Raw genomic sequence first — 14,900 nt, forward strand, 5'->3', positions numbered from 1 at the left:
CTGAGAAATGAGTGGTCAAGGAAAACCACAGAGGAGAGACTTGTGAAAAGACACTACAAAAAGAGGGCAAAAGAAAAGAAGAGGAGAGACAATGCTCCTATGCGCCTTCCCTGTCTGAGGGAGGCCCAGGGCATACACTGGATGAATCCTACCTAAATATGACTTATGTGTCTCTCTCTTGTGCCCCTGCCTTTGTGTTATTCTAGGGACAAGGCTGTAGAAGACAATTCTAGGATTGAAAAGCTGATACAAACCCATGAGAAATCATCTAAAATGATAGAAAAGAAGTGCACGGTATACTCACAGATACACACTGGATGCTGGCACTCCCCAGATACCCTATTGAGGAACAAAATAAATATCATGGAAAGGTTATGGTGACATTAGCCAGGTGAGACAAGCTCTTTTTGGAATTAGCCCCTGGGATGCCAGGGTACAATGATATGAGCTCCAGCATCAGGGATTGAGGTTAGACATGAGAAGGGACTTCGCTGAGATTCTAGGATGGGGAATGCAGAGAATAGAAATGTAATATGTCTCTGGATACATGGCTCTGCCATCACCTTGGCCTCAGTTACCGCATGGGCAAAACTGGGATAATATGGCTTTTCAGCAGTGTGTGAGATGAGTAAATCAAGCTGGGTAGAGTGCCCCGCATATTCCCCATCCCATACCATAAGTGACACAGATTCTATTTGCATCATCCTTCTGGGCCCATGGACACCACCCACATCCAGGTGCAGCTGTCTTTTTTTTAAGATGGGGCCTTTCTCTGTCACCCAGGTTGGAATGCAGTGGTGCAATCACGCCTCACTGCAGCCTCACACTCCTGAGCTCAAGTGATCCTTCTCCCTCAGCCTCTCAAGTAGCTGGAACTACAGGCACATACCACCAAGCCTGGCTAATTTTGTATTATTTTTTGTAAAGATGGGGTCTCATTATGTTGTCCAGGTTGTTCTGGATTTCCTGGCCTCAAGTGATCCTGCCCCAGCCTCCCAAAGCACTAGGATTACAGGTGTGAGCCACCACACCCAGCTGGCCAAGTATCTTTTCCAGAGCACTGCACAGACTCCAATTGTCCAATGATAACATTAACAAAGAAGGGAAGGTGAGGAAGAGTGACTGGTTCTGAGGAAAGTGGAAACACCAGTTTAAAGTGTAGGGACAGCAGGCTACTAGGACTACCTGGTACAGATCTTCATATTCTTCACCACACCAGGATTCACTGACATTTGCCTTTGGGTGCACTATATGCCTATTAGGAGGCTCTGAGCATTCCACTCTAGCAAATATTATAAAAGTTGTATCTCTGAGCCCAAAGAGAGAGTGCTGAGCGGTACAGTCCAGTTCATCAAGCACTTGTTGAGCCCTTCCTTTGTCCCCTGCCACTGTGTTAGAGCCTGTGTATACCAAGGGGAAGGAAATGTAGGGACAAAAATCACTGTAACACAGCACAGCTAACCAAAGGACCACACAATCCTGTGAAATGGAGTTCTCAAGTTGGGTTCTGTGCCTTTATCAGAGTGCCTACGCTGCTGCACTCCTTGCCTTCCAGCATCTTCTGGTAGGTGGCAGTCTCCATACCCAGCCCAGCTTGATGTTCAGCAGCTCCTGGTAGTCACATGGAAGATGGGCCAGGTCCTCCCTGGCCTGCAGCAGGGACTCCCTGAGCTCTGCCAACTTGGCCTGGGCTTCCTTGAGGGTCAGCACCATCCCTGGCACCATGCTGCTCAGTGTCAGCAATTGCCACCTGCAGGTTAGCATTCTGAAGCAGGAGGAGGAAGTGCACCGAGTCCCTAAATCCAACTGCGTATATAACTGAGCACAGGTCTCCATCTGTCCCCTTAGTGAAAATATTTAACCTGTGTGCTATGTGGCTGGTGATGCTAACTTCTGCTCATAGCATTCATATCCATATAAACTAAACCATGCTGGGAAACTCCAGTGATTGTTGAGCCTTTATCCCGAGATAGTAGTCTCCTGCTTCCCACCTCTTGGGAAGGAATAATCCATGTTCTGAGATCCCAGAAACTCAATGCCACATAGTTTATGAAGTTTTGGGGACCCTGTCTACCAGATTGAGAGAAGATCATTCTGCCTTTAAGTTGATGGATGTAAGTTAAGATAGCAGAAAGTCCTTGCTCTGTGTGGTACCACTTGGCAAGCCCAGTTGCAAAAGCTCCCAATCAGGAGTCTGAAAGGCTGCCCTACCTACTAGGTCCAGGTGCCCCTCTGGCATACCAGGACACCACTTTCATCAGAGCCATAATCCTGGGCTTTGGGGAGCTGCCCCCACCTGCTACCCAGGGAGCCTCATCTCGCTTATCTCACATCCCATGCCCAGTCTCTTCCTCTTTCAAACACGCCCCCTTAGCCCCCTTTTCAGGCCCCTATGTATTCTGCTGCCTGCATTCCCTTCCTGCCTCTCCCCTGCAGGGAGGGCTGCACCCTTGTCCACCTGACAACAGGTGCCATGATGACAGGATCCTCTCTGCCTGGTTCTCCAGGGTTCCCTATTGCCTAGCACAGTGCCTGGCCCATGGTAGGCTCCCAGATTTTGTGGGATCAACAACTATTCAGCTCCTCCTGCTTATAGCATCGTCCTCTGTGTGGGTAGCTGTGTGTCCCGCCTCCACTGTCATGCTGGAGAAGAAGTCTTGGCCCTCCAGACACCTTTCTACCCCAATCATCTCCTGCCCCAAACCCAGGACAGAAGCCTGCATGCATGAACTCAAAATGGGGTTTTGAGATACAAACTGACTAAATCAGCTGCCACTTGGAGGAATGGCTGCCCTCTCTGCTAAACATGCCCACCTGTGCACCAAGCCCATGTTAAGCACATGGGAAATGCAGCCAAATCATCCAACTGGAGGGTAAAGAGAACCAGCTGGTTGGAAGGCCTTGAATCTCACCTCACACCCTCACACTTTCTCAGCCCCTAGAAGCCCCTAACATCCCAGCTTGGATGCTTGTCTTGGCAGCCTGACACCCTCAGGGGCCTGGGAAGAGGCTGCAGATCATCCTCAAAATAAACAAAAGAGAGGCAATTTTATTAAGAATTTAACCCGGGGTAACAGCAACAGTCATCCTGGCTATAAGGAGAGAGGATCTGAATCCAGTGGTTTCTGGTGAGCACAGGCCAAGAAAAAAGTTACACCACAGTAGCAGGGGTGCTAGAAGGCCTTCCCTGCAGACAGGCCAGAGAGCTGGGCACTCGGAGCTGCCGTGCCATCACCTCTGGAAGGAAGAGAAGTTTTGACTGGGTGTCAGGGGTAGGTTCACTGCCAACTGACCCTGTGCATGAACATAAACAACTTGATGACTGAGAACCTTCTAGTTACAGTTTATTAAAATAAAAACAAAGAGCACGCTCAGGTTGCCCTGGAGGCTACAGTTATTTTCACCTCTGGTAGGTGCTTATACCAGGCTTAGAACAGACGCATTCTTTGGCACCATCACATCTACAGGAATCTAATGTTGTGCTTGCCTCTGTAAACAGCACCACAGGAGTAGATCATGGGATGGCAAGTTGGCTCTTAAAGATTTTGGGAAGGGCACTCATTGCAAGACACATAAGACAACATGGGAGCTAAAGCTTAAGCAAATGCAGTTCTCTTTCATTTATTGAATAGCTTCTTGATCATATAACAATACGTTTATAGGAAGGAGAAAATATGTTCTGTTAATACCCAGAAAGCAAACAGCCTGACACTCTTACCCAGAGCATGAGGCAGACACAGATGGGACCAGAAACAGTCATGTGACTATTGCAGTTACAGGAGGGGATTGAAATGGGAACTATGGAGGTCAGTTAGTCAAGGAAGACTTCCCAGAGAAGGTATCTTGAGGTGAGTTGATGGAGAGGATAAAGAGTATCCCATGTTGGGGAGATAAAGAGACTTGCAGAAACCTATCTGTGTGGCAAATATTACAGCTTCATTTGAAGCAAGATCATCAAAGGCTGCTGGCTGCTGAAGGCTATGAAGCAGTGCGCGGTATATCCATGAACACAGGGGTATGTACCAGCCTGACACATTGAGTGGGAAGAATTTATGCTGTTTATGACAGCCTGGCAAACTGCAGTAGGTCATGAGTTTGGATGTGGCTCACTGCTCCCCAAAGATCATCCAGAGTCTCTAGTTTCCCTTTGCTCCCATCCACCCCCACCAACATGATCTTATGCAAGTACCATTTTCAACATGTCACTCTCCTACCCAAAAGTTGACAAGCCTGCCTCTTCTAGCAGAAAGATCTCCTCTTTTGACCTTAAATGCCCTCCCCTTTCCCTTTTTCTTTCCTCCATCCTGACTCCAACACTTTAATGTTAAAACTCTGTCATTCCGCCCAAGCCAATCTTCTTGCTATCATTTGGTAGGAAGTTGAACAAATTACCTCTGCGGTTTCTTCCCCTTGTTGGGTTCTGGAACACCATGCATCTCCTCCCTCCTACCACCATCGTCCTTGGTAAGTTCCACCTCTGAGAGGGTGACCCACTCAGCGTCCTAGACATGGAATCCCTGGGTCTTCTCAATTTTGGTCACCTTCTCCTTCACTCCACCTCAACCACACACTCCAGGCCTGCAGCCTGGACCATCACCAAGAACTGCTCCCTCCTAGAAGCTTAATTCCCAAGCTCCACTTTCTGGCCATAACTTTCTATCTCCCAGGGCTCTCCCACCTACTTCTCATCACATCTGCTCCTCACTCATATAAATAATCTCATTGCCTTAACCCCTTCATTTTTTCCGAGGCTGTTAGCTCTCTCCTGGCTTCTTTTCCTGCTCTTCTCACATTAAGCATTATCCATTCATTCAACAAATACTTTCTGAGCATCTACTATGTGCTAGGCATTGACCAGGTAGTGGAAAGTGGTGAAGAAAATTGATGCTGTCTCATTCCTCATAGAAAGAACAGACTGGACCGCACCATCTGGACAACCTTCTCACCAACCTCATCAATTCCCCTATTCCCCTATCTTTCAACCATCAGCCTAACAAAGTCCCTTCTCAAGGCCATGACTACAACCTTCCTTCCTCCACCTGCTGCAGGCACTGAGCTCAGATAGGGGAGACCACCCAAGCCTGGCTTCCTACTTCACCAAGAACACTGAAGCCATCAGGAGTGATCCCCTCAGCATCCCTTCCGTGCCTTTACTCCTGCCTGACTCCACACCCACTTGATTTTCCTTTTTCTGGTACAAGACTTCAAGATGTATCCCCACCATCTCCTCTAATTCTTTGCTCCATCCGTTACTCTCCTCTCTCTCCTGCCCCTCCTCTCAACCCCTCCTCTCATATCCAAGTCTTTCCCACCCTTACAGTACCTCTTCTCACCCCATGACACCTTCTTGCTATCACTCTGTGTCTCTCCCTTCTCAACTAAGTGTCTGAAAAGGATGACCCTGTTTTGTCTACTTCCCTGTCTTGATCAACTCCTAAACCCATGAAATCTAGTTCTGTACATAACCCTGACATCATGGACATCACATTCCTAAGAATGCCTTTCTCCCTGACTTCCTAAAAGCCAAATCTAATAGACAACCTTCAGTCTTCATGCCACCAGATCTCTTTACTGCAACTGAAATATGGTGTATACATAAGCTATTCTTTGCAGTATCATCACAACAGTAACTTGCACATGGTTTTTGAATTCCTACATTCCTTAAAAGTCTGCATTAATAGATTTCCAGCTTCATTCTGGCACAACTTGGCAACTTCCTTGTGGATGTGGCGGATAAGGCATGGGCAGGTCCAGTTTGTAGAGAATGTGAACACAGTGCTCCTTGATGAAATGAATCTAAAACCAGGAGATTCTAAAGCTCCTAGAGTGACAGTGAGCCACTGGAGAGCAGGTATAGAGAAGCTATGGTGTCATTACTATCTTATTCTAGAAAGGCAGTGCTGATCCTATGCTGAGTGGTGTGGAGGCAGGCCAGCTGCAGAAACTGAGGACTGAGGAGATTCAACATTGGATTGAGGAAAGGCCCCTCTTCTCCAGATCTCAGGGCTCAGGATAGTGACAGACTAACACAAAACCACCAGGCCATCATGTCAGTTGTGCGGGTTGTGTCACACATAAGAGTTCCAGGCCAAGGATGTGAAAGGGAGCGAAAATCTAGCCCATACTCTAGTCACCGAGCTGTGGGCTCTGCCATGGACTATGTCCACCCAGAAGAACACAAACATTTGTTAGTTTACACAAGTGCTATCCTTTGCTAAGACATGCAACCATGAAGCTGTCTGCACAGAATGGACACCTATTTCTAATTCACAAAAAGACCTGAGAGGTCCAGAAGACTTCAGAACACCAGTTTAACATCATGAGTTTCAGAATGAGAAGAATCTAGTGCTAGAAAACCTTCATTTGTGCCTCATTCGTCTTCAGGTCAGTTAAGTCATGTTGTATGTAGTGAAACCCCATGAGTCAAATCTTGGCTCCCCACCTCTTAGTTACACTACCTCAGGTAGGTTGTTTAACCCACTATGCCTTGATTTCCACCTATCAGATAAAAATTTGCTGTGAGGATTAAATTATTTTAGAACATGTCCTGGTACATAACAAGCACTCAGTACACATTAGCTTTTAACTAATGGTGTCATCCTTATGTACAATGACAGAAAATCATCTCTGGACCATCAACCACAGGACACACCCTCTCATCGGCAGGGTCTTTGTTCTCCAAAGTTTGCATGTGGGTGCTGTTGCCACAGTTGTTCAGTGCTTCCCTGTTTCAAAAAGGCAAGAGTGTGGGTGTGAGTGCAAGGGTGTGTATCTATCTGTGTGGGAGGTAAGGCAAGGGTTACAGTCAGGAGACTCAGGCCATCAGCCATGTGTGCAGAGGGAAACTGAGTAGACTGATTCAGCCCTATATTAAAAACCATGCCAATTCTAACTAAACCACGATGATTTTACAAAGCTGAAGATAAGCTAAAAATGCCTCAAGTCCTAGGTTTTCTCTGTACTTCTATTACAAAGCATTATTTTTGGCCAGCTAAGATCCTGCATCTTTTTTTTTTTTTTTTTTTTTTGAGATAGAGTCTCGCTCTGCCACCCAGGCTGGAGTACAGTGGCACAATCTCGGCTCACTGCAAGCTCTGCCTCCTGGGTTCACGCCATTCTCCTGCCTCAGTCTCCTGAGTAGCTGGGACTATAGGCGCCCACCACCACATCCGGCTAATTTTTTGTATTTTTAGCAGAGACGGAGTTTCGCCGTGTTAGCCAGGATGGTCTCGATCTCCTGACCTCGTGATCCGCCCGCCTCGGCCTCCTAAAGTGCTGGGATTACAGGTGAGCCACCACACCCGGCCAGACCCTGCATCTTAATTACCAGTTTTTCAGGGCAAAACATTCATGAAATAAATTTATGGGAATTCAGACGTGGACTATTTGGCCTTGATTGTGAGTAACCTCAGCTTTAATAAGGCAGAACGCCTGGCTTGAAACAACCAAATAATTAGTCTAAACAGTGGGAGTGAGAAAGGAGCTCTAATACATACATTTTGCTAATTGCTCTCCCCTGTTGCCAGCAAAGGTGAATTGAAAGAGGTCAACCAGAGCCCCCTGGAGGCAAGGAGGACAGTTAGGAGTTTGTCTCTGTCAGCCAGGGATGAGCTAGCAAGAGCCATTACTTCAGTGAACTGGGACACCAGAGTCGGGACCTCAGAAATTCAGCCAGTGGGAGAAAGAACATCTGGAATAGACAGAGAAGGCAGCAGGGGGCCTGGGAAGCCCGGCCTAAGTAGCAGCAATCCCTACCCCAGCTCTAGCTTGGCTTTCCTGAATGTCCCAGGCAAGCGTTTACCACTGATCAAATGGCAGCATGCCAGAGAAGCCCACCCCCCAGAATCCCTGCAGAATGTTCTCATGAATTCTATACATGCGGTGGGCTGCCCACCATGACCGGACCTTCACCTCCAAGGTCTTCACGGATCCCAGGGTCTTCTCCATGCTCCCAGGGCACTAGTTTTTACCAGAAAAAAAGGCAAGCTCCCCATCCAAATCCCAGTCAACCAGCCAACTGACCAGCTCCCTCTGGTCCTGTCTCCGGTCAAATTCCCAAAAACAGACTCAGATGAAGATTGTGTACAGGAAGTTTATTGGAGAGTACTCTTCGGATCAATATGTAAGGAAGTGAATGAAGCAGGATTGGGGATTGGGGAAAGGTTAAACTGCTATGTAGTTGGGTTGGCTGCAACAAAGGTCTCAGCCCATCCTATGGAGTGCTAGACCTGCCATTGGGGAGAGATCATAGCCTAGGGTAAGGCACTCTGCTAAGAGCAATCAGGAGCCACAGGGGCTGCAGAAGTGAGTGCTAGGTTCTCAAAAGGGTGAGAGCCCACCACCCATCCACTACAGACCCCACATCCCTAGGGGGCTGATCCTGCTTCTGTTTCTCTCCCAGCCTTGCCTCACTCTGTCATCTCATCTACCACCACAGACATAATTTTGGAGGTGGCCTCTTCCCACAACTTGACCCCAATTCCCTGCAATCCTGTAAGCCCCTCTGGTCTCCCTCCTGCTAAACTAGGTTCTCTCTTTGTCACCCCACCCCAGCTATTCTCAGCATCCCCAACAGGGCACTGATTCTGGCACAATTGTGAATGGTTGCTGGATACTTGAATGACTGAGGTGCTGTTGGAGTCCTTGCCTCAGACAAGCAAGAAGAGAGGAGCAGCTGCTTCTTCCCAATGCGGAACCACAGAATGGGACTAGGATATATGTAGGACTGGCTTCTGGGTGACTTGCCAGGAGCTATGATGGTACATGGATCAGGATCCCCTGAAGAAGATGGACTAGCCAACACCAGAGCCCCTGACAAAGAAAAGCAAGACAGGGTGGAGAGTGAAAGCTCAGGTTGTAGAGGACAGTCAGCAGGCCCCCTTCAGGGACGTTTCTGCAGTCCTGTCAACACTCAGCATATGATATTAGTATAAAATCTTCTCCATCCACGTCATCCTTCCCCAGCAGGTTCTGCTTTGCCTTTGTCTCTTTAGGGTGATCCAGATCTAAACAGACTATCCAGGCATAGTCTAAACAATGCAATGTGCCCTGGACAGCCTCTGCTAAAATTGGGAGTAAAAGAAATCATTATCTTTTTCTGCTCAAAATGTTCATAGATCCTTTGATCTCAGACATACCACTAGGCTGTTCACACAGTAGGTAGCCAATAAGGTGTGTCTTTCTTTCATCCAGTCATGACACCATGGCAAGAGTTAGATGTAATATTTATCTGCATTTATAAGACACTGTTTATAATAGCTTTTACAAACAACCGGCTAGTTTTGTTAATCTACAAAGAGGATGTACAGATTATTCAGAAAAACAAAATGATCACTCATAGAGAAAATGGACTGAATAAGTGAAGAGACAATTCACAGAAAATGAAAGCTAAATAGCGAATAAACATATTTGTAATGCTCAACCCCATTAGCAGTCAAAGAAATGAAAATAGAAAACTATAAAAAAAAAAAAAACTAAAAAAGAATACCACACAGTGTTCAGAAGACTGTGGAGAAATAGGAAGTCTTATACATTACTTACAAAAGCATGAATTGGTACAATCTTTCTTGAGAGCAGCCTGACCATATAAATCAAAAATTTTAAGTGGCCTTGCAATTCCAATAACCTCTAAAAACTTATCTTAAAGAACGAATAGGACCAGAGTCCAGAGAAGTGTGTGTTCATTGCAGCAACGTTTACCACAGTGAAAAAAGTAGAAATGAATATATATATCAAAAGATGCTACATTTATATAATGGAATATTATGTAGTTATTAAGGACGACTTGGCCATGTCTTAACAGGTGGCAGGGCATGGCACCTACAGCTCAGTAACCTGGGAGGTGGGGTGCGGGGGAAGAGAAGGACGCACGGAAGCGGACTCTATGGGTCTCAGACTGACAGGAGGCCGCTCGCCAGCTCCTAGATCAGGGATGGACGCAGCAGCGGAAGTGACGGAAGCCCCAGAGGAAGAGAGCTTTGCAGTGCCCATCTCTTCCGCCTCTGAAACCAAATTTGATGCTGTGGTTGGTTCTATTGAGGCCATCATCATGGATCTCGAGTTCCAGGTACCGCAGAGAAATTTCATGGACAAATACTACCAGGAATTTGAAGACACGGAAGAGAATAAACTCACCTACACACCAATCTTTAACGAATACCTTTCTTTGGTAGAAAAATATATTGAAGAACAGCTGCTGGAGCGGATTCCAGAATTCAACATGGCGACTTTCTTTTTTTTTTTTTTTTTTTTTTTTTTGAGACGGAGTCTCGCTCTGTTGCCCAGGCTGGAGTGCAGTGGCTGGATCTCGGCTCACTGCAAGCTCCGCCTCCCGGGTTTACGCCATTCTCCTGCCTCAGCCTCCCGAGTAGCTGGGACTACAGGCGCCCGCCACCTCACCCGGCTAGTTTTTTGTATTTTTTAGTAGAGACGGGGTTTCACTGGGTTAGCCAGGATGGTCTCGATCTGCTGACCTCGTGATCCGCCCGTCTCGGCCTCCCAAAGTGCTGGGATTACAGGCTTGAGCCACCGCGCCCGGCCAACATGGCGACTTTCACAGCAACATTAGAGCACCATAAAGATGAAGTGGCTGATGACATATTCGACATGCTAGTCACATTTACAAACCTTCTGGCATTTAAAGAGATGTTTCTGGACTACAGAGCAGAAAAAGAAGGCCGGGGACTGGATTTAAGTGGTGACTTAGTGGTGACTTCATTGTGCAAAAACACCTTCCACACCAGCTATCCAAAACAATCTGTGGCACTAGCTCGCGTCTCCAGGCAGTGGGAGCCTTCTGGACATCATAGGCCCAGTAGGCGGGGAGAGGCGTCTGTTCCTAATGACAGAATATGTCTTGGAAAGACTGACTCTGCCGCTCTTCTTTAATGTTAAGCATTGATGAATCAAAAAGATAATTATCTTACCCTCCAGGGACCTCTGCTTTTCCTGAAACACGTTCTTGTATTCAGTAACCCTACTGCCCTTGCCAAAGTAGACACCGCTCTCAGGAACTTCTGAGGGTCAGACTACTCTGGGACAAGAGATTGTGTCTAGCATTCCACCTGGAAGACCCCTTTTCTCACCATACATGTTCCTGTGTCAACAACATGGAAAATAACATCATCACAAACCCTCCCTGTCCCAAATACCACAGGCAGGCTTTGCACCAAACTTTCGTGTGCTCACAGCTCTTTCACTTGGGTAAGATTTGTAGTCCATCAACCCTAGGGATCCACCTGTGCAGGTATTTTACTTTTTGGGAGTATTTATCTAGGATGTCACTCAAACCAACTGCCCCTGACTTGAGATTTCTGAAGCTCCTATTATCTGCGCACTATTAGGAGAAAACTAGAGCCAGTCTTGGCCGAAGGAAGCAACTGAAAAACATGTCCTTAACCAAAATCTACATGGGAAAATCAATTCCTAGGCGTGGGTTTGCAGTACTTTTATCACTGTCTTCTGCTAGTCCTGATATGGTCCCACAGTTTCTAGAGAAGCCTTTATTTTTTTAAACATCATTGTTGAAAAAATATTTTTGTAGATGAATACTCAAGCGGTAGATCTAATACAGTAGATCTGATTTTAGAATTTCTGAATAGCCCCTTAAAGATCTAAGTATTCAATGGCTTGTACTTTTTAATTGTAGTGCTATGAAGGCAAAAATGTTTTTTTTTATTGAATTTCCTATTTTACTGGACATCAATGGATGTATGCTATGTGCTGGAAATCAACTGAAAGATATCTTTTACTTACAGCATGTTAAGTGTATTCGTACAGATTTACTTAAAATCCTTTCCGTATAAATCAGTCTGTTAGGCTTTTGGTTGGGGTGGGGGTGAGTTTGCTAAAATGTAATTCTTCAAGCTCTGTAATTCCAACTCTATCCTTCTTCCTTTCAAAATCTTTCTTGCAAAAAAATGGTGTTCCACTGGTCTAGTTCAGCCTGAGTAAGAGGAGGTAGCAAAAGGCTTCAGAGGTATCAAAGGTCATCTGTCTGGCTTCATGTTAGTAAAATGTTTGGTAGGACATTGCTGACTAGAAAACATATATGTCACACCTCTAGAAAGAAGAAAAACATATAATTGTTTATAGTTCCTAATGTGTGCCTTTGATTTTGTTTGTTAAGTAAAAATAAGAATCTGCACCGAAAAACAAAATTATGATCTCAATCTACATTTGCTGTTGTGGAAAGATGCTAATTAGTAAATTTCTTATCAGCTAGATTATAAATTCTATGAGGGCAGAAACTGTATGTGTTCTCCCCTGTATCCTTGGGCCTGGCACAGTAGCTAGAAAATGGTGGGCATTCAGTCTATTAATAGTTGTTGAATAACTAAATGGATAAATTCCACAGTACACTAAGTGAAAAATCAAGTTAAAAAGCAGAATGTATTAAGACCCCATTGTAAAATATTTTATATATTTCTATGAATATGTGTGCATGCATGCACATGCATGAATGTAGGAAAATGTCAGGATGGTAGAATCATAGATGATCTTAATCTTCTTTTAATTTGCTAAAATTTTATGCATTTTTGCTCTAAATGTGTGTTGCTTTTATAATTTAGTAAAAGATATCTAGAAGGAGAGGGAGAAGAGTGAAGGATAAAGAATAAAGGATGGAAAACAACAAAGTAGTTGCCACTAGGAGACAGATTGTTTAATTCTAAAGACAACTGGTAGGATTTCCAGTATGAATTCCGAAGGGTTCCTGTCACCCTTTTGACCATTCCACACAGGTAAATACCTACTGTACTTACCCTGGCTGCCTTCAAACACAAAGAGCTGCCCCAGTTCTGTCTTTAGATGGGCGATGGGTTGAGGGATTCTGTAAGGCTGAGACAGCCCAAGATTGCCAGTCTCCCACAGTCTTCAAAATGTTCTATTCTCCCCAGCCCCTATCCTGGACTCAGACATGATGCCTTCACCCTGGAGCTTCACCATGTGCTCCACTGTCACATGGTTTAGTGCCACTGTGTCAAGAACATGGAAGATGACACTAGTCCTGGAGTTCTCCTGGGATTTGGTCTGGATAGCTGAGCCTTGACCCCTTGCCCTTCCTCCTTATTGCCCAGAGTCTCTTTCCTTCCCAGGCCTGCTCCAGGCTGCTTCTACAATGTGCCTTTCTTAATAGGCCCCTTCCTTTAATTCGAGGTATTCTTAAGTCTTTCACTACCTCCCTTGGTAGCCCCCTCCACCATTCCTCCTCACAAGAGTTCAAAAGAGTGTCCTAGGTCCTCACTGTAAACTTTTCACTCTGTCCTACCTTGGCGTGTGACCTATCCCATCTTTCATTCAGGCTGAGGGGATGGGAGGCCCACTTCCCTTATTCATCTCTATTCATCCTTTCAATTGACCACCAAACTTTTGCTCAGTTCCCCACCTGTTATGCAGGGCCCTGAGATTACTACCCAGCAACATATGGAGTAGAGCTCCCAGGGTGTTTTCCTGTGGGGAGTTGGGGAGACAACCGATTATGTTTCTTGCAGCGTCTCTAAAAGGCCAGTAAGAGCAGCAATTCAGAACTGCCTGCGCCTGCTCAAAGTACCCAGAGCTAGGCCAAGGGAAAGTGGAAAGGGCACTACCTCCTGCTTGTAAGCCATGAAAAGATGGGCAAGTATTTATTGATCTCTCAGGTATAGAAACTTTAAAATGTCCTCTTCTCCAATTCTTGAGGCCAGGGCTACAGTACTTTAGAGATTAAATGGGGTGAGCTAAGGCTCAGAAATATAGAGACCAGGCCCTGGCACTCCCCTTGGACATTAGACAAATGTACAGATGCCCTCTCGTTATTCCAGCCCTGACCTGACTTATGGGCAATAACACTTGGTCTACAGTGACTTATTTTGCCATGCTTAGTGGCCTGCAGAGGGGATTGGTTGGGGGGCGGGGTAGGGAAAAATCACAGATCCTAAATGTCATCTCCTGAGGCCCCCAATTTTCCTGGTTTCTCTCAGTGACTATCTCATTACCCCTGTGCTCCCTGGGTTCGGGTTTCAGTTTTCTGAAAATGGCTGGTAAATGCTGGTGTGAGGGCAGGCACACATCATCCCCGTTCCTAATTGTATACCCACCTGGAGTGAGTTTTACTGGTTTAATACTCCCACCCACTCTTACCTGATCGGTGAGTTTGGAAGGAAGAGTTGAGTTTGCAGAGCAATGCCCCTCCATCTCTTAGGATCTGGCTGTCCACAGCAAGATTATATTCTTCTCTCTTGTGCTCTCCCTTGGCTATTAGGGATCTGACCCCACAGGGAAGGCCGCAGTGGCCCTAGGCTGCCCCTGCCCAGGTAGAAAATCTGGTCTAATCCTGAGGTCCTGTGATAGGAGAAGCCCTTTCCATCCGAGGTAAAAAAAAAAAAAAAAAACAAAACACATGCTCCAGTATCTACTTTATTGGTAATAAAGGCAATATTGGCCCTCCATCTGCTCATTCATTTGTCCTATTTTTTAATTGGCTCAGAATCTATGCAAGGAGAAGAGGATGTTATGTATTGACCCCTTCAGATTCCAAGATCTGTGTTTGCAGAAGGAGGATTGGTTCTGTGTCTGGCTGGGATGGGGGTGGAACAAAGGAACTGAAGTCCCAGTGGAATCTGTTTCCTTGATGAACTGCAGAACCCTCTTCTTCCAAGACTGAATTGCAGAGGCCTGCTTAGAGGCTGGAGGATGGATGGGACTTTCTTGGGAGTGGGGAAGGTCTCCCCTTAAACAACATACTCCTGGGCAGACCTATCACAACAACCTAACCAAATAGATGGAGAAGGCAAGACTATTCAGTGGCCTTTATGCCCACTTTTAAATTCCTGGAAAACCATCACCATCACCTGATATCTCATCACTTTTGGGTCATGATCTATTCTGTGACTCCTGGAATAAAAGACAAACACCAGAATGTA

General features: G+C 45.9%; 1 pseudogene; it reads left to right on the forward strand.

Moving 5' to 3' along the window:
• Positions 1 to 9,931: 9,931 nt before the first annotated feature.
• Positions 9,932 to 10,768, forward strand: LOC144332658 (ADP-ribosylation factor-like protein 2-binding protein pseudogene; annotated as a pseudogene).
• Positions 10,769 to 14,900: the final 4,132 nt, after the last annotated feature.

Source organism: Macaca mulatta, chromosome 11, assembly GCF_049350105.2.
Source record: "Macaca mulatta isolate MMU2019108-1 chromosome 11, T2T-MMU8v2.0, whole genome shotgun sequence".
NCBI lineage: Eukaryota > Metazoa > Chordata > Mammalia > Primates > Cercopithecidae > Macaca > Macaca mulatta.